This window comes from Phyllobates terribilis, unplaced genomic scaffold, assembly GCF_046119375.1.
Source record: "Phyllobates terribilis strain yellow unplaced genomic scaffold, ASM4611937v1 Scaffold_142__1_contigs__length_4687701, whole genome shotgun sequence".
Classification (NCBI taxonomy): domain Eukaryota; kingdom Metazoa; phylum Chordata; class Amphibia; order Anura; family Dendrobatidae; genus Phyllobates; species Phyllobates terribilis.
The window spans coordinates 1376012-1396686 of record NW_027362902.1 but is presented as its reverse complement, the minus strand read 5'-3'; the positions used below and the strand labels follow the sequence as shown (position 1 = coordinate 1396686).

Here is a 20675-nt window from a genome sequence, read left to right as displayed (position 1 = left end):
GGAGACAACGTTTCAGAAAAGGCATTGTAGCAAACCAAAAAAGAAATTTTAAGCGCAGCAGAGTAACCAGCGCACATACCTGTTAGCTCTGGTGAGTTTAAAAGGCTGCTGTTGATAACAAGGGCATTTGCTAAATAGATGGTGTGTGTGCAACAATATACTGAAAGGTCAATTATATTGTGCAGCTTATCTCACCACCTGTAGTTATTTAGGTGAAAGCTCCAAAATGCTTGCCTAATATGTCTGTTTATCCAAAAGGAAGTAAAAAGGGAGAGCTAGAAAGATAGCATTGCATCACATTACATGGCAATGCAATGCACAGTTGCTGAAGTTGAACCAAAATGAGCTTGTAATCTGGCTTCTGCAACTTTGAACATGAAAAATCCAATGAGGAGAAGAAAAGCAGAGCCAAAGAGTCCATCCCAAAATCCGACAAACAAGCAAAATGAACAAAAAACATTGAATTCAATTCTTTCTGATTTTAGAAACTGCATTAAAGAAGGGGTGCACCGGTCCTGGAGATACTGCAATACCAGGTCAATGCGTGGAGTGGACAGAGCAAGCTCTTTTTCCATCTCCCTGTTCTAAAAATCCATTTAATATATGGTCCCCAGATAGGGGACGTATCAGATATTAAACTGATAAGAACAGATACTACACTTGATCTTAGCCAAAAGGCCGAGAAGCGATAACCAGAATTGGTTTCAAACTACGGAGCCACCCAAGGATCCTAAAAAGTCCATTTGTGGAGATGAGCTCCTGGACTCCCGTTAAGAAGACATGTTGTCAACCTCTAGATCCCTTACATGCCTGCACTTTTAGGCTTGCTGCTGCTGCAATCCACGCGTTTTAGATCTGCATAACTCCACCTCTTTAAACACAGCACCTTCACCCCCTGCTGTTCCCACCCGCCTCAACACCGTTGGAAGGGAGGAGAACCAATTAAGGCGGGGGGTGGGGTGGAACGAGCAGCTGTCTACCCTTAGCAGGAGGGCTCCTGATTACATACCTCTCCTGCTGCTGCTGCTGCTGGCTGTCCAGCAGCAGACTGAAGGTGGCTGCTGCTGTGCACAGGTATATAAAGGCTCAGAGCCTATTATGACACGCGCAGCCAGCGTTCCATTGCCACATTCCATCTACTGCAGGCAGGATACCTGGCTGGCTGAATGTCGCTGAGAAGCTCACAGAGACCGCCATAAGCAACAGTTTAACAGAATGCCACAGACTAATCAACCAAACTTTTTGGGTTGGGTTCTCTTTTATAGTCTGCAGGCATTAAATGAAAGAAGTCAGTGTTCCAGCAGAAGGAGACAACGTTTCAGAAAAGGCATTGTAGCAAACCAAAAAAGAAATTTTAAGCGCAGCAGAGTAACCAGCGCACATACCTGTTAGCTCAGGTGAGTTTAAAAGGCTGCTGTTGATAACAAGGGCATTTGCTAAATAGATGGTGTGTGTGCAACAATATACTGAAAGGTCAATTATATTGTGCAGCTTATCTCACCACCTGTAGTTATTTAGGTGAAAGCTCCAAAATGCTTGCCTAATATGTCTGTTTATCCAAAAGGAAGTAAAAAGGGAGAGCTAGAAAGATAGCATTGCATCACATTACATGGCAATGCAATGCACAGTTGCTGAAGTTGAACCAAAATGAGCTTGTAATCTGGCTTCTGCAACTTTGAACATGAAAAATCCAATGAGGAGAAGAAAAGCAGAGCAAAAGAGTCCATCCCAAAATCCGACAAACAAGCAAAATGAACAAAAAACATTGAATTCAATTCTTTCTGATTTTAGAAACTGCATTAAAGAAGGGGTGCACCGGTCCTGGAGATACTGCAATACCAGGTCAATGCGTGGAGTGGACAGAGCAAGCTCTTTTTCCATCTAGCTGTTCTAAAAATCCATTTAATATATGGTCCCCAGATAGGGGACGTATCAGATATTAAACTGATAAGAACAGATTTTTTTTAATTTGGCTATCCCCCACATGGGGATAAAAACCGTTTATTTAAAATTTAACAAATTACAGAAATAAAACCATTACATCCACATTACACTTTCGGGACTTCAAAGAAAAATAAAAATTCCATCACAGCAAATTTTACAAGACTTCAAATATTCCATAGGTTAAAAAGCCATTTGCCTGCCAACGTTACATTCTTTTTCCTGTCCAATAAATAGTATATGTACATTTCACTTTTACAAAAGGCTAAAACATCATCTACTGGTAACATTTCATGTTTAAAAACAGCAATATTTCTAGCATTCCAGAGCGCTATCTTGGCACAATTCACTATCTTCCACGCCATTATTTTTTGGTCCATTGTTGGGCATTCCAGAAGACCATATAACACTGATGCAAAATTAAAGTCCTTGAGGTCCACCATTTTCTCCAGCAGGGGGATTAATCTTCTCCAGAACTCTTTAGCAAAAGCACAAGTCCATAAAAGATGCTTCACTGTCTCTTCTTCTTGACAACCTTCTCTTGGGCAGATGGCAGACCTCACAAAACCTCTTCTGTACTGGAATGCCCGGCAAGGAAGACAGTGGTGTGCGCAGCTCCAAGACATGTCTTTCTGTACATTAAAAAGATAAGGGGCGTTAATCATTTTCCATATGTGTACAGTTTTGTCATCATCATAACGTTCAATATCACACAACGTCACATCAGTACTAATTTGTTTGAGTAGTGTCTTGCTGTTACATAGATCCCCTGTCTGTTTCTTATTCAAATTAAAATCAAGAATAATTTTCTTTAAAATCTCATAATGTGCAGGCAGGTTAAAAGCGTAAGGAAAGGATAAAACCGTTTCAAACCAACCAAACCTTCTCATGAGAAAACCAGTGTTAAAACGCATAAAATAGGAAAGGTAATTATCTTTAAAAAGGGTTTTAAAACAGAAACAGAAAAAATGTATTAAAAGAAACTTATCTAAAACAGGGAAATCTTTCCCACCTTTAACCTTTGGCTTTGTCACAATTTCTCTTTTGAGTTTCTCCATTTTTGAGCCCCAAAAAAAGGTAAAACATACTTTTGTAATTCGTTTCAACAAATTTGTAGGAGGGGGGAACACCAAACTAAGATATAACAGGATAGGTAATATCACCATTTTTACAATCAGAACTTTACCTTCCATTGACAGCTTTCTCATATTCCACATGCAGATTTTCTGATTAATTTTCTGTGCTGCCGCATCCCAGCTATTAAAACCATTATTAGATTCATTAAAAGAAACACCTAAAATAGTAATGGAATCTGTAACTTCAATTGGTACATCATGTAAACTCATCCCCCCGACATTTAAAATATTACATTTAGTAAGATTAATTTTAAAACCGGAAACTGTACAAAAAGACTGAATTTGGCTTATCGTTTTTTGTATTGAAGGTACATCACATCCAAACACTGCTACATCATCCATATAGCTTACAACTTTAACTTGTAGACCGTTCCCTCCGGGTAAGGGTACTCCACATATTTGCTTATCCCGGCGTATTGTACATAAAAGGGGTTCTATAGCACATATAAAAAGCAGGGGGGACAAAGGGCAACCCTGCTTCACCCCTGATTTTAAAACTACCTCTTTTGTTTTAAAACCATTAACTAAAATCTTACTCGTACAATCATTATAAAAAGCTTTAAGAGACAATAAAAACCCACCCGGAATGCCCATTTTTTCTAAAACTTTAAAAAGATAAAAATGAGACACGCGGTCAAAAGCTTTCTCAAAATCCACCGCTAGGATTGACATCTTTGTCTTTCTGGTTTTTACATCTTCAATACAATCTTTCACCAGGTTTAAATTGTCCCAGATACTACGCCCAGGTACCCCGCATACCTGATTTGCATGAATTACTTTATGTATCACCTTTTTCAACCGATTTGCACAGATCTTAGCCATAATTTTGTAATCACTATTTAAAAGAGTTATCGGCCTCCAGTTTTTAAGATCCGTTTTGTCACCTTTTTTGTATAGTAGTGATACCTCACCTTTCTTCCATGAGTTGAGTAAAACCTTATTATTAAAAACTTCGGAAAACAAATTAAACAAATCATCTTTTAAAATATCATAAAAACTTATATAAAACTCTATGGGGATACCATCAGGGCCGGGCACTTTACCATTTTTAAAACTCTTCATGGTTTCTAAAATCTCTTCCTCACATAGAGGTTGGGATAAAAAACTTTGGGCATCAGCATCTAGGGTGGACTTGATCTCCCCCAGGAAAGTGTGTATTAAATCATGGTCTACAGTTTTTACATTAAAAAGATCATTAAAATAGACATTTACCTTATCCAATATAACGTTGATATTATTATCTCCATCTATGTTATCAATTATTGTTTTCGCCTGTTTGTTTTTCTTAAAAAAATACCTGGAACAAGTCTCATCCTCTTCTACGTGTTTTACCTTTGAACGAAAAATCAGTTCTTTTCCTTTTTGTTCCAACCACTTTGAAATTTCTCCTTTAAGACTCAATATATCATTACCTACATCCAGACCATTGTCTTTGAATTTGTACAATGTCTGTAACCTGATATTAAGAAAATTATAGATCTCAAACTTTTCTTTAGCTTTTTGTATGCTTTTCTTTATAAAGAAATCTTTAATGTTTATTTTCATTCTATCCCACCAGGAGCTAAAAGAAATATTGGGGTTTTTCCTTTTTCTACACTTTACATAAAACTCAATAAAATCCGATAAAATTTGTGGATCTTTTAAAAGGGACACATTCAATTTCCAAGATTTCTTACCACATTTCTTCTTTCCATTAATCCTCACTCTAAAAGATAAAACCTTGTGATCTGAGAGAATATTAGTTAAAACTTCACATTTCACTGGCAGTATTTTTTCTGAACCTAATACAAAATCTATCCTGGAGCTACATGTAGAATTGCTCCAGGTGAAACCAGCGTCTATAGGGCTATCCTTGTTACATTCTTTATACACATCAGTTAATTTACAATCATTTATAATATTGCTTAACATTCCAGACGTTTTGTCATAATTTCTACTCACGGAACCGGAGCGTCGGCTTTCGCCTTTTAAAATACAATTAAAATCACCTGCCAGGATAAAAGGTTCAGAAATGTTAATAAATAAAGGTAAAATTTCCAGCATATCAGCCCTTTCATTTTTATCAGGTGACCCATAAAAATTTAAAAACTGCCATCTTGTCCCATCAATAAAAGCCTTAACTAAAAGAATACGACCCGGTAAAATATCTTGGATAAAATCAATAGACACATTTCCCTTAAAAAGTATAGCTACCCCGGCTGATCCGGTTGCATTTGATCCAGACCAGACCGATGGACCATGTTTCCACTCTTCCTTATATTTTTTGTAAGAAATCTTATGAGGGATATGACATTCTTGTAAAAAGAAAACAGAAGCTGTGAAACAGGTTAAAAAATGTAAAACAGTAGCTCTTCTGGTCTTGGATCCTATGCCTCTCACATTGAGGGAAACACCACTAATGTCAGCCATCATAACAAATGGTTAGGAAGAAACAAAAACTGGACTTTACCTATCCGATGGACGGATCAGACCACTTGGACTTTCACCAACGCCCTCTTCTGAATCCACCGTTATCAAAGAGTCTTCATCATCGGAGAAGGAACATTCACTTAAATTAAGACCCGACGCTACTGGGGTGTAGCTCGGAAGGATATTGAGAGAAAGGTTACACTGGGTCTCCATAGGCTGACCATTTAGGTCCTCGTCAGGTGGGTCTCCGAGAGGCTCCGCACTCCCCTGCTGACCCGCAGAGGGTCGTAACACAGGGGCAGGCTGCGCACATGGCGGAGCCTCAGAGTCCCCGGAGGCAGCCAGGTTCGGGGCCCCACCTGGAGCAGCAGAGCCCCGGGACCTCGGGATTCCAGAGTCTACACCCCCGTGAGGGGATGTATCCATCTCCTCCCTATTAGCCACCTCCACGGAACCATTCTTTTTCTTATTATGAGACCTCACCAAATGCCACGTACCGCCCTCGCTCTCGTGAGACCCAGTGGGAATTTTGGGCTCGGTGTCAGCCTTTTGGCGCTCTTTTTTGGCCTTACCGACCGCCCCTTTATGATCTTTCTCAGCCTTCCTTTTAGCCTCCTTATGGTCTTTCAGCCAGCTCCTGGGCTCCTGTGAGTTACCTGTCATTGACTCGGAGGGATTGTTACTAGTTGAAGCGCCCTTATCACCTCCCGAGGCTCCAGGTTGTTGCTCCTCCTCCTGAGGGGTGGTCTGATTGGCCCGTCCATTCCCGGATGTCTTGGACTTCTCCTTTTGTTTTTGTTCATCCTCTCTGAACCTGTGAGGGCAAGAAAAATAGAAATGACCAGGTGTCCGACAAAAAGAGCATTTTTTTTCATTTGGGCACTCCTTTGTGTCATGTTCAGTACTGGCACAATTTCTACAAGTGGCACCACAACTATCCTTAGAGTGCCCATAGAGACCACAATACCTACAGAAAAGTGGCATTCCTGAGAAAAAAAAATCCCCATTAGTTTGCCCTATTTTAAATCGAGCTGGAGGAAGTCTCACACCTCCAGGGAATTTAGGGTCTCTTTCACATTTTACTAAAAACTTCCATTTTGAGGTCCAGATGTTAAACTCATTCAACACTTTCCCAATCAATTTCACACTTTTAAAATAAACTGACAAAAAGGAAATAACCTCTGGTGCTGTTATGAAGGGTGAGAAGATTTTCACAACCACCATCTTTACCTCATCCAGGACGTGCTCGATGATCTGAATCCCTTTTAGACCAGGGCTATTTTCTACCGACTTAACTCTGGACAAAACATCTTTGAAAATACCTTCGCCAGTAAAGGTTACATCATAATCTCCACGTCGAGGATAATCCTGGATAGAAAGGATTTCGTTGGTTCTGACGTGGAGCAGTTTCTCAAGCACGTCCTGGACTACATATCCCAGATTCCGTATATCGGAACCACCAGCCGTAAATCGGACCCTTATGGTGTTCTTAAGCCTCGCATATAGAGGCACGAGGTTGGGGTCAACCTCCATGGTATGGCGCAACAAAATGCAAATTGCAACCGCCTGCAATCTGCGCCTTCAGAGCTTTGAGATAAAGCACCTGAAGGCTGGGGGATCGCTGCCCGTTACCCTAGGACTAATCCCTCTCCCTAATAGCAGCAGGCAGGTGAAGCCCACCGAAGTGGACGATCCTGCCAGGCCAAGGAGAGGGGTACCTGAGTGCCCTTCAACTGAAACCTCCTGCTGTGAAGCACTTGGTCTCAGCCAAAAGGCCGAGAAGCGATAACCAGAATTGGTTTCAAACTACGGAGCCACCCAAGGATCCTGAAAAGTCCATTTGTGGAGATGAGCTCCTGGACTCCCGTTAAGAAGACATGTTGTCAACCTCTAGATCCCTTACATGCCTGCACTTTTCGGCTTGCTGCTGCTGCAATCCACGCGTTTTAGATCTGCATAACTCCACCTCTTTAAACACAGCACCTTCACCCCCTGCTGTTCCCACCCGCCTCAACACCGTTGGAAGGGAGGAGAACCAATTAAGGCGGGGGGTGGGGTGGAACGAGCAGCTGTCTACCCTTAGCAGGAGGGCTCCTGATTACATACCTCTCCTGCTGCTGCTGCTGCTGGCTGTCCAGCAGCAGACTGAAGGTGGCTGCTGCTGTGCACAGGTATATAAAGGCTCAGAGCCTATTATGACACGCGCAGCCAGCGTTCCATTGCCACATTCCATCTACTGCAGGCAGGATACCTGGCTGGCTGAATGTCGCTGAGAAGCTCACAGAGACCGCCATAAGCAACAGTTTAACAGAATGCCACAGACTAATCAACCAAACTTTTTGGGTTGGGTTCTCTTTTATAGTCTGCAGGCATTAAATGAAAGAAGTCAGTGTTCCAGCAGAAGGAGACAACGTTTCAGAAAAGGCATTGTAGCAAACCAAAAAAGAAATTTTAAGCGCAGCAGAGTAACCAGCGCACATACCTGTTAGCTCAGGTGAGTTTAAAAGGCTGCTGTTGATAACAAGGGCATTTGCTAAATAGATGGTGTGTGTGCAACAATATACTGAAAGGTCAATTATATTGTGCAGCTTATCTCACCACCTGTAGTTATTTAGGTGAAAGCTCCAAAATGCTTGCCTAATATGTCTGTTTATCCAAAAGGAAGTAAAAAGGGAGAGCTAGAAAGATAGCATTGCATCACATTACATGGCAATGCAATGCACAGTTGCTGAAGTTGAACCAAAATGAGCTTGTAATCTGGCTTCTGCAACTTTGAACATGAAAAATCCAATGAGGAGAAGAAAAGCAGAGCCAAAGAGTCCATCCCAAAATCCGACAAACAAGCAAAATGAACAAAAAACATTGAATTCAATTCTTTCTGATTTTAGAAACTGCATTAAAGAAGGGGTGCACCGGTCCTGGAGATACTGCAATACCAGGTCAATGCGTGGAGTGGACAGAGCAAGCTCTTTTTCCATCTCCCTGTTCTAAAAATCCATTTAATATATGGTCCCCAGATAGGGGACGTATCAGATATTAAACTGATAAGAACAGATACTACACTTGATCTTAGCCAAAAGGCCGAGAAGCGATAACCAGAATTGGTTTCAAACTACGGAGCCACCCAAGGATCCTGAAAAGTCCATTTGTGGAGATGAGCTCCTGGACTCCCGTTAAGAAGACATGTTGTCAACCTCTAGATCCCTTACATGCCTGCACTTTTCGGCTTGCTGCTGCTGCAATCCACGCGTTTTAGATCTGCATAACTCCACCTCTTTAAACACAGCACCTTCACCCCCTGCTGTTCCCACCCGCCTCAACACCGTTGGAAGGGAGGAGAACCAATTAAGGCGGGGGGTGGGGTGGAACGAGCAGCTGTCTACCCTTAGCAGGAGGGCTCCTGATTACATACCTCTCCTGCTGCTGCTGCTGCTGGCTGTCCAGCAGCAGACTGAAGGTGGCTGCTGCTGTGCACAGGTATATAAAGGCTCAGAGCCTATTATGACACGCGCAGCCAGCGTTCCATTGCCACATTCCATCTACTGCAGGCAGGATACCTGGCTGGCTGAATGTCGCTGAGAAGCTCACAGAGACCGCCATAAGCAACAGTTTAACAGAATGCCACAGACTAATCAACCAAACTTTTTGGGTTGGGTTCTCTTTTATAGTCTGCAGGCATTAAATGAAAGAAGTCAGTGTTCCAGCAGAAGGAGACAACGTTTCAGAAAAGGCATTGTAGCAAACCAAAAAAGAAATTTTAAGCGCAGCAGAGTAACCAGCGCACATACCTGTTAGCTCAGGTGAGTTTAAAAGGCTGCTGTTGATAACAAGGGCATTTGCTAAATAGATGGTGTGTGTGCAACAATATACTGAAAGGTCAATTATATTGTGCAGCTTATCTCACCACCTGTAGTTATTTAGGTGAAAGCTCCAAAATGCTTGCCTAATATGTCTGTTTATCCAAAAGGAAGTAAAAAGGGAGAGCTAGAAAGATAGCATTGCATCACATTACATGGCAATGCAATGCACAGTTGCTGAAGTTGAACCAAAATGAGCTTGTAATCTGGCTTCTGCAACTTTGAACATGAAAAATCCAATGAGGAGAAGAAAAGCAGAGCCAAAGAGTCCATCCCAAAATCCGACAAACAAGCAAAATGAACAAAAAACATTGAATTCAATTCTTTCTGATTTTAGAAACTGCATTAAAGAAGGGGTGCACCGGTCCTGGAGATACTGCAATACCAGGTCAATGCGTGGAGTGGACAGAGCAAGCTCTTTTTCCATCTCCCTGTTCTAAAAATCCATTTAATATATGGTCCCCAGATAGGGGACGTATCAGATATTAAACTGATAAGAACAGATACTACACTTGATCTTAGCCAAAAAGCCGAGAAGCGATAACCAGAATTGGTTTCAAACTACGGAGCCACCCAAGGATCCTAAAAAGTCCATTTGTGGAGATGAGCTCCTGGACTCCCGTTAAGAAGACATGTTGTCAACCTCTAGATCCCTTACATGCCTGCACTTTTCGGCTTGCTGCTGCTGCAATCCACGCGTTTTAGATCTGCATAACTCCACCTCTTTAAACACAGCACCTTCACCCCCTGCTGTTCCCACCCGCCTCAACACCGTTGGAAGGGAGGAGAACCAATTAAGGCGGGGGGTGGGGTGGAACGAGCAGCTGTCTACCCTTAGCAGGAGGGCTCCTGATTACATACCTCTCCTGCTGCTGCTGCTGCTGGCTGTCCAGCAGCAGACTGAAGGTGGCTGCTGCTGTGCACAGGTATATAAAGGCTCAGAGCCTATTATGACACGCGCAGCCAGCGTTCCATTGCCACATTCCATCTACTGCAGGCAGGATACCTGGCTGGCTGAATGTCGCTGAGAAGCTCACAGAGACCGCCATAAGCAACAGTTTAACAGAATGCCACAGACTAATCAACCAAACTTTTTGGGTTGGGTTCTCTTTTATAGTCTGCAGGCATTAAATGAAAGAAGTCAGTGTTCCAGCAGAAGGAGACAACGTTTCAGAAAAGGCATTGTAGCAAACCAAAAAAGAAATTTTAAGCGCAGCAGAGTAACCAGCGCACATACCTGTTAGCTCAGGTGAGTTTAAAAGGCTGCTGTTGATAACAAGGGCATTTGCTAAATAGATGGTGTGTGTGCAACAATATACTGAAAGGTCAATTATATTGTGCAGCTTATCTCACCACCTGTAGTTATTTAGGTGAAAGCTCCAAAATGCTTGCCTAATATGTCTGTTTATCCAAAAGGAAGTAAAAAGGGAGAGCTAGAAAGATAGCATTGCATCACATTACATGGCAATGCAATGCACAGTTGCTGAAGTTGAACCAAAATGAGCTTGTAATCTGGCTTCTGCAACTTTGAACATGAAAAATCCAATGAGGAGAAGAAAAGCAGAGCCAAAGAGTCCATCCCAAAATCCGACAAACAAGCAAAATGAACAAAAAACATTGAATTCAATTCTTTCTGATTTTAGAAACTGCATTAAAGAAGGGGTGCACCGGTCCTGGAGATACTGCAATACCAGGTCAATGCGTGGAGTGGACAGAGCAAGCTCTTTTTCCATCTCCCTGTTCTAAAAATCCATTTAATATATGGTCCCCAGATAGGGGACGTATCAGATATTAAACTGATAAGAACAGATACTACACTTGATCTTAGCCAAAAGGCCGAGAAGCGATAACCAGAATTGGTTTCAAACTACGGAGCCACCCAAGGATCCTGAAAAGTCCATTTGTGGAGATGAGCTCCTGGACTCCCGTTAAGAAGACATGCTGTCAACCTCTAGATCCCTTACATGCCTGCACTTTTCGGCTTGCTGCTGCTGCAATCCACGCGTTTTAGATCTGCATAACTCCACCTCTTTAAACACAGCACCTTCACCCCCTGCTGTTCCCACCCGCCTCAACACCGTTGGAAGGGAGGAGAACCAATTAAGGCGGGGGGTGGGGTGGAACGAGCAGCTGTCTACCCTTAGCAGGAGGGCTCCTGATTACATACATCTCCTGCTGCTGCTGCTGCTGGCTGTCCAGCAGCAGACTGAAGGTGGCTGCTGCTGTGCACAGGTATATAAAGGCTCAGAGCCTATTATGACACGCGCAGCCAGCGTTCCATTGCCACATTCCATCTACTGCAGGCAGGATACCTGGCTGGCTGAATGTCGCTGAGAAGCTCACAGAGACCGCCATAAGCAACAGTTTAACAGAATGCCACAGACTAATCAACCAAACTTTTTGGGTTGGGTTCTCTTTTATAGTCTGCAGGCATTAAATGAAAGAAGTCAGTGTTCCAGCAGAAGGAGACAACGTTTCAGAAAAGGCATTGTAGCAAACCAAAAAAGAAATTTTAAGCGCAGCAGAGTAACCAGCGCACATACCTGTTAGCTCAGGTGAGTTTAAAAGGCTGCTGTTGATAACAAGGGCATTTGCTAAATAGATGGTGTGTGTGCAACAATATACTGAAAGGTCAATTATATTGTGCAGCTTATCTCACCACCTGTAGTTATTTAGGTGAAAGCTCCAAAATGCTTGCCTAATATGTCTGTTTATCCAAAAGGAAGTAAAAAGGGAGAGCTAGAAAGATAGCATTGCATCACATTACATGGCAATGCAATGCACAGTTGCTGAAGTTGAACCAAAATGAGCTTGTAATCTGGCTTCTGCAACTTTGAACATGAAAAATCCAATGAGGAGAAGAAAAGCAGAGCCAAAGAGTCCATCCCAAAATCCGACAAACAAGCAAAATGAACAAAAAACATTGAATTCAATTCTTTCTGATTTTAGAAACTGCATTAAAGAAGGGGTGCACCGGTCCTGGAGATACTGCAATACCAGGTCAATGCGTGGAGTGGACAGAGCAAGCTCTTTTTCCATCTCCCTGTTCTAAAAATCCATTTAATATATGGTCCCCAGATAGGGGACGTATCAGATATTAAACTGATAAGAACAGATACTACACTTGATCTTAGCCAAAAGGCCGAGAAGCGATAACCAGAATTGGTTTCAAACTACGGAGCCACCCAAGGATCCTAAAAAGTCCATTTGTGGAGATGAGCTCCTGGACTCCCGTTAAGAAGACATGTTGTCAACCTCTAGATCCCTTACATGCCTGCACTTTTCGGCTTGCTGCTGCTGCAATCCACGCGTTTTAGATCTGCATAACTCCACCTCTTTAAACACAGCACCTTCACCCCCTGCTGTTCCCACCCGCCTCAACACCGTTGGAAGGGAGGAGAACCAATTAAGGCGGGGGGTGGGGTGGAACGAGCAGCTGTCTACCCTTAGCAGGAGGGCTCCTGATTACATACCTCTCCTGCTGCTGCTGCTGCTGGCTGTCCAGCAGCAGACTGAAGGTGGCTGCTGCTGTGCACAGGTATATAAAGGCTCAGAGCCTATTATGACACGCGCAGCCAGCGTTCCATTGCCACATTCCATCTACTGCAGGCAGGATACCTGGCTGGCTGAATGTCGCTGAGAAGCTCACAGAGACCGCCATAAGCAACAGTTTAACAGAATGCCACAGTCTAATCAACCAAACTTTTTGGGTTGGGTTCTCTTTTATAGTCTGCAGGCATTAAATGAAAGAAGTCAGTGTTCCAGCAGAAGGAGACAACGTTTCAGAAAAGGCATTGTAGCAAACCAAAAAAGAAATTTTAAGCGCAGCAGAGTAACCAGCGCACATACCTGTTAGCTCAGGTGAGTTTAAAAGGCTGCTGTTGATAACAAGGGCATTTGCTAAATAGATGGTGTGTGTGCAACAATATACTGAAAGGTCAATTATATTGTGCAGCTTATCTCACCACCTGTAGTTATTTAGGTGAAAGCTCCAAAATGCTTGCCTAATATGTCTGTTTATCCAAAAGGAAGTAAAAAGGGAGAGCTAGAAAGATAGCATTGCATCACATTACATGGCAATGCAATGCACAGTTGCTGAAGTTGAACCAAAATGAGCTTGTAATCTGGCTTCTGCAACTTTGAACATGAAAAATCCAATGAGGAGAAGAAAAGCAGAGCCAAAGAGTCCATCACAAAATCCGACAAACAAGCAAAATGAACAAAAAACATTGAATTCAATCCTTTCTGATTTTAGAAACTGCATTAAAGAAGGGGTGCACCGGTCCTGGAGATACTGCAATACCAGGTCAATGCGTGGAGTGGACAGAGCAAGCTCTTTTTCCATCTCCCTGTTCTAAAAATCCATTTAATATATGGTCCCCAGATAGGGGACGTATCAGATATTAAACTGATAAGAACAGATACTACACTTGATCTTAGCCAAAAGGCCGAGAAGCGATAACCAGAATTGGTTTCAAACTACGGAGCCACCCAAGGATCCTAAAAAGTCCATTTGTGGAGATGAGCTCCTGGACTCCCGTTAAGAAGACATGTTGTCAACCTCTAGATCCCTTACATGCCTGCACTTTTCGGCTTGCTGCTGCTGCAATCCACGCGTTTTAGATCTGCATAACTCCACCTCTTTAAACACAGCACCTTCACCCCCTGCTGTTCCCACCCGCCTCAACACCGTTGGAAGGGAGGAGAACCAATTAAGGCGGGGGGTGGGGTGGAACGAGCAGCTGTCTACCCTTAGCAGGAGGGCTCCTGATTACATACCTCTCCTGCTGCTGCTGCTGCTGGCTGTCCAGCAGCAGACTGAAGGTGGCTGCTGCTGTGCACAGGTATATAAAGGCTCAGAGCCTATTATGACACGCGCAGCCAGCGTTCCATTGCCACATTCCATCTACTGCAGGCAGGATACCTGGCTGGCTGAATGTCGCTGAGAAGCTCACAGAGACCGCCATAAGCAACAGTTTAACAGAATGCCACAGACTAATCAACCAAACTTTTTGGGTTGGGTTCTCTTTTATAGTCTGCAGGCATTAAATGAAAGAAGTCAGTGTTCCAGCAGAAGGAGACAACGTTTCAGAAAAGGCATTGTAGCAAACCAAAAAAGAAATTTTAAGCGCAGCAGAGTAACCAGCGCACATACCTGTTAGCTCAGGTGAGTTTAAAAGGCTGCTGTTGATAACAAGGGCATTTGCTAAATAGATGGTGTGTGTGCAACAATATACTGAAAGGTCAATTATATTGTGCAGCTTATCTCACCACCTGTAGTTATTTAGGTGAAAGCTCCAAAATGCTTGCCTAATATGTCTGTTTATCCAAAAGGAAGTAAAAAGGGAGAGCTAGAAAGATAGCATTGCATCACATTACATGGCAATGCAATGCACAGTTGCTGAAGTTGAACCAAAATGAGCTTGTAATCTGGCTTCTGCAACTTTGAACATGAAAAATCCAATGAGGAGAAGAAAAGCAGAGCCAAAGAGTCCATCCCAAAATCCGACAAACAAGCAAAATGAACAAAAAACATTGAATTCAATTCTTTCTGATTTTAGAAACTGCATTAAAGAAGGGGTGCACCGGTCCTGGAGATACTGCAATACCAGGTCAATGCGTGGAGTGGACAGAGCAAGCTCTTTTTCCATCTCCCTGTTCTAAAAATCCATTTAATATATGGTCCCCAGATAGGGGACGTATCAGATATTAAACTGATAAGAACAGATACTACACTTGATCTTAGCCAAAAGGCCGAGAAGCGATAACCAGAATTGGTTTCAAACTACGGAGCCACCCAAGGATCCTAAAAAGTCCATTTGTGGAGATGAGCTCCTGGACTCCCGTTAAGAAGACATGTTGTCAACCTCTAGATCCCTTACATGCCTGCACTTTTCGGCTTGCTGCTGCTGCAATCCACGCGTTTTAGATCTGCATAACTCCACCTCTTTAAACACAGCACCTTCACCCCCTGCTGTTCCCACCCGCCTCAACACCGTTGGAAGGGAGGAGAACCAATTAAGGCGGGGGGTGGTGTGGAACGAGCAGCTGTCTACCCTTAGCAGGAGGGCTCCTGATTACATACCTCTCCTGGTGCTGCTGCTGCTGGCTGTCCAGCAGCAGACTGAAGGTGGCTGCTGCTGTGCACAGGTATATAAAGGCTCAGAGCCTATTATGACACGCGCAGCCAGCGTTCCATTGCCACATTCCATCTACTGCAGGCAGGATACCTGGCTGGCTGAATGTCGCTGAGAAGCTCACAGAGACCGCCATAAGCAACAGTTTAACAGAATGCCACAGACTAATCAACCAAACTTTTTGGGTTGGGTTCTCTTTTATAGTCTGCAGGCATTAAATGAAAGAAGTCAGTGTTCCAGCAGAAGGAGACAACGTTTCAGAAAAGGCATTGTAGCAAACCAAAAAAGAAATTTTAAGCGCAGCAGAGTAACCAGCGCACATACCTGTTAGCTCAGGTGAGTTTAAAAGGCTGCTGTTGATAACAAGGGCATTTGCTAAATAGATGGTGTGTGTGCAACAATATACTGAAAGGTCAATTATATTGTGCAGCTTATCTCACCACCTGTAGTTATTTAGGTGAAAGCTCCAAAATGCTTGCCTAATATGTCTGTTTATCCAAAAGGAAGTAAAAAGGGAGAGCTAGAAAGATAGCATTGCATCACATTACATGGCAATGCAATGCACAGTTGCTGAAGTTGAACCAAAATGAGCTTGTAATCTGGCTTCTGCAACTTTGACCATGAAAAATCCAATGAGGAGAAGAAAAGCAGAGCCAAAGAGTCCATCCCAAAATCCGACAAACAAGCAAAATGAACAAAAAACATTGAATTCAATTCTTTCTGATTTTAGAAACTGCATTAAAGAAGGGGTGCACCGGTCCTGGAGATACTGCAATACCAGGTCAATGCGTGGAGTGGACAGAGCAAGCTCTTTTTCCATCTCCCTGTTCTAAAAATCCATTTAATATATGGTCCCCAGATAGGGGACGTATCAGATATTAAACTGATAAGAACAGATACTACACTTGATCTTAGCCAAAAGGCCGAGAAGCGATAACCAGAATTGGTTTCAAACTACGGAGCCACCCAAGGATCCTAAAAAGTCCATTTGTGGAGATGAGCTCCTGGACTCCCGTTAAGAAGACATGTTGTCAACCTCTAGATCCCTTACATGCCTGCACTTTTCGGCTTGCTGCTGCTGCAATCCACGCGTTTTAGATCTGCATAACTCCACCTCTTTAAACACAGCACCTTCACCCCCTGCTGTTCCCACCCGCCTCAACACCGTTGGAAGGGAGGAGAACCAATTAAGGCGGGGGGTGGGGTGGAACGAGCAGCTGTCTACCCTTAGCAGGAGGGCTCCTGATTACATACCTCTCCTGCTGCTGCTGCTGCTGGCTGTCCAGCAGCAGACTGAAGGTGGCTGCTGCTGTGCACAGGTATATAAAGGCTCAGAGCCTATTATGACACGCGCAGCCAGCGTTCCATTGCCACATTCCATCTACTGCAGGCAGGATACCTGGCTGGCTGAATGTCGCTGAGAAGGTCACAGAGACCGCCATAAGCAACAGTTTAACAGAATGCCACAGACTAATCAACCAAACTTTTTGGGTTGGGTTCTCTTTTATAGTCTGCAGGCATTAAATGAAAGAAGTCAGTGTTCCAGCAGAAGGAGACAACGTTTCAGAAAAGGCATTGTAGCAAACCAAAAAAGAAATTTTAAGCGCAGCAGAGTAACCAGCGCACATACCTGTTAGCTCAGGTGAGTTTAAAAGGCTGCTGTTGATAACAAGGGCATTTGCTAAATAGATGGTGTGTGTGCAACAATATACTGAAAGGTCAATTATATTGTGCAGCTTATCTCACCACCTGTAGTTATTTAGGTGAAAGCTCCAAAATGCTTGCCTAATATGTCTGTTTATCCAAAAGGAAGTAAAAAGGGAGAGCTAGAAAGATAGCATTGCATCACATTACATGGCAATGCAATGCACAGTTGCTGAAGTTGAACCAAAATGAGCTTGTAATCTGGCTTCTGCAACTTTGAACATGAAAAATCCAATGAGGAGAAGAAAAGCAAAGCCAAAGAGTCCATCCCAAAATCCGACAAACAAGCAAAATGAACAAAAAACATTGAATTCAATTCTTTCTGATTTTAGAAACTGCATTAAAGAAGGGGTGCACCGGTCCTGGAGATACTGCAATACCAGGTCAATGCGTGGAGTGGACAGAGCAAGCTCTTTTTCCATCTCCCTGTTCTAAAAATCCATTTAATATATGGTCCCCAGATAGGGGACGTATCAGATATTAAACTGATAAGAACAGATACTACACTTGATCTTAGCCAAAAGGCCGAGAAGCGATAACCAGAATTGGTTTCAAACTACGGAGCCACCCAAGGATCCTGAAAAGTCCATTTGTGGAGATGAGCTCCTGGACTCCCGTTAAGAAGACATGTTGTCAACCTCTAGATCCCTTACATGCCTGCACTTTTCGGCTTGCTGCTGCTGCAATCCACGCGTTTTAGATCTGCATAACTCCACCTCTTTAAACACAGCACCTTCACCCCCTGCTGTTCCCACCCGCCTCAACACCGTTGGAAGGGAGGAGAACCAATTAAGGCGGGGGGTGGGGTGGAACGAGCAGCTGTCTACCCTTAGCAGGAGGGCTCCTGATTACATACCTCTCCTGCTGCTGCTGCTGCTGGCTGTCCAGCAGCAGACTGAAGGTGGCTGCTGCTGTGCACAGGTATATAAAGGCTCAGAGCCTATTATGACACGCGCAGCCAGCGTTCCATTGCCACATTCCATCTACTGCAGGCAGGATACCTGGCTGGCTGAATGTCGCTGAGAAGCTCACAGAGACCGCCATAAGCAACAGTTTAACAGAATGCCACAGACTAATCAACCAAACTTTTTGGGTTGGGTTCTCTTTTATAGTCTGCAGGCATTAAATGAAAGAAGTCAGTGTTCCAGCAGAAGGAGACAACGTTTCAGAAAAGGCATTGTAGCAAACCAAAAAAGAAATTTTAAGCGCAGCAGAGTAACCAGCGCACATACCTGTTAGCTCAGGTGAGTTTAAAAGGCTGCTGTTGATAACAAGGGCATTTGCTAAATAGATGGTGTGTGTGCAACAATATACTGAAAGGTCAATTATATTGTGCAGCTTATCTCACCACCTGTAGTTATTTAGGTGAAAGCTCCAAAATGCTTGCCTAATATGTCTGTTTATCCAAAAGGAAGTAAAAAGGGAGAGCTAGAAAGATAGCATTGCATCACATTACATGGCAATGCAATGCACAGTTGCTGAAGTTGAACCAAAATGAGCTTGTAATCTGGCTTCTGCAACTTTGAACATGAAAAATCCAATGAGGAGAAGAAAAGCAGAGCCAAAGAGTCCATCCCAAAATCCGACAAACAAGCAAAATGAACAAAAAACATTGAATTCAATTCTTTCTGATTTTAGAAACTGCATTAAAGAAGGGGTGCACCGGTCCTGGAGATACTGCAATACCAGGTCAATGCGTGGAGTGGACAGAGCAAGCTCTTTTTCCATCTCCCTGTTCTAAAAATCCATTTAATATATGGTCCCCAGATAGGGGACGTATCAGATATTAAACTGATAAGAACAGATACTACACTTGATCTTAGCCAAAAGGCCGAGAAGCGATAACCAGAATTGGTTTCAAACTACGGAGCCACCCAAGGATCCTGAAAAGTCCATTTGTGGAGATGAGCTCCTGGACTCCCGTTAAGAAGACATGCTGTCAACCTCTAGATCCCTTACATGCCTGCACTTTTCGGCTTGCTGCTGCTGCAATCCACGCGTTTTAGATCTGCATAACTCCACCTCTTTAAACACAGCACCTTCACCCCCTGCTGTTCCCACCCGCCTCAACACCGTTGGAAGGGAGGAGAACCAATTAAGGCGGGGGGTGGGGTGGAACGAGCAGCTGTCTACCCTTAGCAGGAGGGCTCCTGATTACATACATCTCCTGCTGCTGCTGCTGCTGGCTGTCCAGCAGCAGACTGAAGGTGGCTGCTGCTGTGCACAGGTATATAAAGGCTCAGAGCCTATTATGACACGCGCAGCCAGCGTTCCATTGCCACATTCCATCTACTGCAGGCAGGATACCTGGCTGGCTGAATGTCGCTGAGAAGCTCACAGAGACCGCCATAAGCAACAGTTTAACAGAATGCCACAGACTAATCAACCAAACTTTTTGGGTTGGGTTCTCTTTTATAGTCTGCAGGCATTAAATGAAAGAAGTCAGTGTTCCAGCAGAAGGAGACAACGTTTCAGAAAAGGCATTGTAGCAAACCAAAAAAGAAATTTTAAGCGCAGCAGAGTAACCAGCGCACATACCTGTTAGCTCAGGTGAGTTTAAAAGGCTGCTGTTGATAACAAGGGCATTTGCTAAATAGATGGTGTGTGTGCAACAATATACTGAAAGGTCAATTATATTGTGCAGCTTATCTCACCACCTGTAGTTATTTAGGTGAAAGCTCCAAAATGCTTGCCTAATATGTCTGTTTATCCAAAAGGAAGTAAAAAGGGAGAGCTAGAAAGATAGCATTGCATCACATTACATGGCAATGCAATGCACAGTTGCTGAAGTTGAACCAAAATGAGCTTGTAATCTGGCTTCTGCAACTTTGAACATGAAAAATCCAATGAGGAGAAGAAAAGCAGAGCCAAAGAGTCCATCCCAAAATCCGACAAACAAGCAAAATGAACAAAAAACATTGAATTCAATTCTTTCTGATTTTAGAAACTGCATTAAAGAAGGGGTGCACCGGTCCTGGAGATACTGCAATACCAGGTCAATGCGTGGAGTGGACAGAGCAAGCTCTTTTTCCATCTCCCTGTTCTAAAAATCCATTTAATATATGGTCCCCAGATAGGGGACGTATCAGATATTAAACTGATAAGAACAGATACTACACTTGATCTTAGCCAAAAGGCCGAGAAGCGATAACCAGAATTGGTTTCAAACTACGGAGCCACCCAAGGATCCTAAAAAGTCCATTTGTGGAGATGAGCTCCTGGACTCCCGTTAAGAAGACATGTTGTCAACCTCTAGATCCCTTACATGCCTGCACTTTTCGGCTTGCTGCTGCTGCAATCCACGCGTTTTAGATCTGCATAACTCCACCTCTTTAAACACAGCACCTTCACCCCCTGCTGTTCCCACCCGCCTCAACACCGTTGGAAGGGAGGAGAACCAATTAAGGCGGGGGGTGGGGTGGAACGAGCAGCTGTCTACCCTTAGCAGGAGGGCTCCTGATTACATACCTCTCCTGCTGCTGCTGCTGCTG

The 20675-nt window shown here is 43.5% G+C and overlaps 12 non-coding genes across 12 annotated transcripts; all 12 read right to left on the bottom strand.

The window, feature by feature from the left end:
- Positions 1–499: 499 nt before the first annotated feature.
- Positions 500–690, bottom strand: LOC141206526 (U2 spliceosomal RNA). The gene has a single exon (XR_012277080.1). It is a non-coding gene; the product is annotated as a U2 spliceosomal RNA (small nuclear RNA).
- A 1115-nt stretch (positions 691–1805) lies between these two features.
- LOC141206366 (U2 spliceosomal RNA) lies at positions 1806–2001 on the bottom strand. Its single transcript, XR_012276992.1, has one exon. It is a non-coding gene; the product is annotated as a U2 spliceosomal RNA (small nuclear RNA).
- A 6387-nt stretch (positions 2002–8388) lies between these two features.
- Positions 8389–8579, bottom strand: LOC141206524 (U2 spliceosomal RNA). Its single transcript, XR_012277078.1, has one exon. It is a non-coding gene; the product is annotated as a U2 spliceosomal RNA (small nuclear RNA).
- Positions 8580–9694: 1115 nt separating this feature from the next.
- LOC141206063 (U2 spliceosomal RNA) lies at positions 9695–9885 on the bottom strand. The gene has a single exon (XR_012276729.1). It is a non-coding gene; the product is annotated as a U2 spliceosomal RNA (small nuclear RNA).
- Positions 9886–11000: 1115 nt separating this feature from the next.
- LOC141206523 (U2 spliceosomal RNA) lies at positions 11001–11191 on the bottom strand. Its single transcript, XR_012277077.1, has one exon. It is a non-coding gene; the product is annotated as a U2 spliceosomal RNA (small nuclear RNA).
- Positions 11192–12306: 1115 nt separating this feature from the next.
- LOC141206522 (U2 spliceosomal RNA) lies at positions 12307–12497 on the bottom strand. The gene has a single exon (XR_012277076.1). It is a non-coding gene; the product is annotated as a U2 spliceosomal RNA (small nuclear RNA).
- A 1115-nt stretch (positions 12498–13612) lies between these two features.
- Positions 13613–13803, bottom strand: LOC141206521 (U2 spliceosomal RNA). The gene has a single exon (XR_012277075.1). It is a non-coding gene; the product is annotated as a U2 spliceosomal RNA (small nuclear RNA).
- A 1115-nt stretch (positions 13804–14918) lies between these two features.
- LOC141206520 (U2 spliceosomal RNA) lies at positions 14919–15109 on the bottom strand. The gene has a single exon (XR_012277074.1). It is a non-coding gene; the product is annotated as a U2 spliceosomal RNA (small nuclear RNA).
- Positions 15110–16224: 1115 nt separating this feature from the next.
- On the bottom strand, positions 16225–16415 carry LOC141206519 (U2 spliceosomal RNA). The gene has a single exon (XR_012277073.1). It is a non-coding gene; the product is annotated as a U2 spliceosomal RNA (small nuclear RNA).
- Positions 16416–17530: 1115 nt separating this feature from the next.
- On the bottom strand, positions 17531–17721 carry LOC141206518 (U2 spliceosomal RNA). Its single transcript, XR_012277072.1, has one exon. It is a non-coding gene; the product is annotated as a U2 spliceosomal RNA (small nuclear RNA).
- Positions 17722–18836: 1115 nt separating this feature from the next.
- LOC141206517 (U2 spliceosomal RNA) lies at positions 18837–19027 on the bottom strand. Its single transcript, XR_012277071.1, has one exon. It is a non-coding gene; the product is annotated as a U2 spliceosomal RNA (small nuclear RNA).
- Positions 19028–20142: 1115 nt separating this feature from the next.
- LOC141206516 (U2 spliceosomal RNA) lies at positions 20143–20333 on the bottom strand. The gene has a single exon (XR_012277070.1). It is a non-coding gene; the product is annotated as a U2 spliceosomal RNA (small nuclear RNA).
- Positions 20334–20675: the final 342 nt, after the last annotated feature.